The sequence below is a fragment of the Penaeus monodon genome, chromosome 38 (genome assembly GCF_015228065.2).
Source record: "Penaeus monodon isolate SGIC_2016 chromosome 38, NSTDA_Pmon_1, whole genome shotgun sequence".
In the NCBI taxonomy this organism is placed as follows: domain Eukaryota; kingdom Metazoa; phylum Arthropoda; class Malacostraca; order Decapoda; family Penaeidae; genus Penaeus; species Penaeus monodon.
The window spans coordinates 23,521,220-23,523,719 of record NC_051423.1 but is presented as its reverse complement, the minus strand read 5'-3'; the positions used below and the strand labels follow the sequence as shown (position 1 = coordinate 23,523,719).

The following is a 2,500-nucleotide window of genomic DNA, read 5'->3' as shown; positions in this document are numbered from 1 at the left end:
GGAGAAAAGTGAGGGAGGGAAATGAGAAAGGGAGAAAAATGAGAGGGAGAGAAAAAGTAACGGAGAAAAAGGAGGGAGGGAGAAGAGAAAAGGGAGAGAGAGAAATAAGAAATGGAGAAAAGGGAAGGAAATGTGATAGGGTGAAAAGGAGGAAAGGAAGGAAATAAAATAGGGAGAAAAGAGAGGGAGAGAGATGAGAAAGGGAGATAGGGAGGGAAAGGAGAAAGGAGGCAAGGAGAAGGGAGGAGAAGGGTTTGAAGAGGAGAGAGAAAGGTAGACAAGGGAGAGAGAGATTGAAAGAAAGGGGGAATGGAGAAAAGGAGAGAGAGAGAGAGAGAGAGAGAGAGAGAGAGAGAGAGAGAGAGAGAGAGAGAGAGAGAGAGAGAGAGAGAGACTGTACGGAACAGAACATCTTTGATTTCGTCCAGGATATCAGTATCAATTTCATTATTTGGTTGCAGTATTATTATTATTATCATTATTATTATTATTTTTTTTACAATAACCACATTTAGAAAACCGCATCAGCTGATACCGTCCTGTGATCAGCTGATCGATTGCAAAACAAAAACACTGATTTAGGTCACGTGATATTTACTCAGCGTTGCAAATCTTTTAATTGGCATAATTTCGTTGACATCTAATAACCCTTTCATATATATTTCGTTTCTAATACATATGTAGCGACGGTGCTCTTGTGTCATCAGCTGATCCCAGACGAGTAACCAAGCCTCAACTCCTTTTTTCTTTCTTTCTTTCTTTCCTTTTTTGTTCTTCAAAATTTCCTTTTTTTCTTTCTTTCTTTTTTTTGGTCTTCAAAATTTCCTCTATTTTTTGTTTTTTTTTGTTTTGCTTTGTTTGTTCTTCAGAGGTTGTTATAATCAGATGCAGATTCATATTCCTTTCATCGTGTTACGAGTTTCCACAAAAGCTTTGTATACGAACGCAAATATATATCCTAGTAAGATAAAAGCCGAGATGAATAGAAGAAAAAGATGATGATAGAAGAAAAAGAAGATAAAAGGAAATAAGATAAAGAAGAAGCGAGACAAGAAGAACAAGGAATAAAATTATTATCATTATTATTATTATTATTATTATCATTATTATTATTGTTATCATTATTATCATGGTAAGCCACATAAAGAGCCACAGTGAAAAAATCGAGGTCAAAATCAACAGCTATTTACGTACTTGCTGATCCTTTAAACTTATCAGTAGTCGGAGAAGTTACAATCTCTAAAGGTAATCTATTCCAATACCTACAAATAATAGTAAAAAGTATCTAGAAAACTGAGATGTAGACAATCGACTGAGGGTCATAGAGCTTCTAGTAACCCTAGTACGATGATAAAAATCAGGTAAAAGCATACAGAGGGGATGTGAATTATTGGTTACAATCTTGTATAAGTATAAGGAACAGCAGGTATCCCTACGATGCCCAATATCCACATTTAAGTCGATCAAGCAGTCGTAAGTGTGACTCTGCATCAGATAACCCCATAGAAGAACAATACTCAAAATGAGGCAGAATGAAAGAAAAGAAGCGTCTACTGGTAACGTTTTCATCATAAATCTTCTTCCACTTCCAACATAGATGAAACTGACCGGGCCATATCCCTAATCTCCAATTCACATGTAAACGTTGAATCAAGGGTTACACCTAAAGGCATTAGATTATCCATTGAAGTGATTAAGATTCCATTAATCAGCAGGTTTGGATGCTGCGTTCTAGACCGATTCACAGTCATTTCCTTGGACTTGGTAAGATTTAATTTCTTGCCCCACCGAGAGCACTACGAGTGAATTATCATCAGGGCTACAGTGAGACTTGTCAGCTACTATTTCCCGGGTTGCCGGAGAAGGAATATTAGCACAGAGAGAAGTATCATCAGCATATGTCTACATTTTATTAGTAATGTCGGACCACAAATCTCTTGTATATGAAATGAAGAGCAAAGGGCCAAGAACACTACCCTGAGGAACCCCAGAAAACACACGGGAGTACGAACTAAAACTACCATCAACATGAACACGCTGTTGTCTACCTGTCAAAAATTCAGTTGAAATACTTAAAATTTTACCACCAGCACCAACAGACTACAACTTAAAAATCAAACCCATGTGATTAACAGTGTCAAAAGCTGCCCTAAAATCCAGAGAGACAAGTCTTGACCCATGACCCTTACCTAAAGCAGACATGGACAATGCATCTTTGCAGCCTTGTCCCTTTCTAGAACCAAACTGAGTCTCTAGAAGAAACGGTCTCAAATATACAGAAAGACGTTTGACCAGCAAACGTTCAAAACCCTTAGATAAAATTGGTGTCAATAAAATGGGCCTATAGTTAGTAGGTGAAGACTGTAGTGGGCCCTTGGGCATAGGGTTAGCATTACCAAAGTACCAGCACTCTGAAAATTACCCTCGTAAAAGGTGTAAGATTACAATTAACTTAGAGGCTAATTGACTTTTTTTTTCAAAATCAAAGCAAACAAGCCAT

The 2,500-nt window shown here is 37.4% G+C and overlaps 1 protein-coding gene across 1 annotated transcript in view; it reads right to left on the bottom strand.

Annotated features, from left to right (window-relative positions):
• The window catches only part of LOC119596629, an 11,196-nt gene that overhangs the window by 7,816 nt on the left and 880 nt on the right, over positions 1-2,500 (bottom strand). The gene's annotated exons all lie outside the window — the stretch shown is intronic.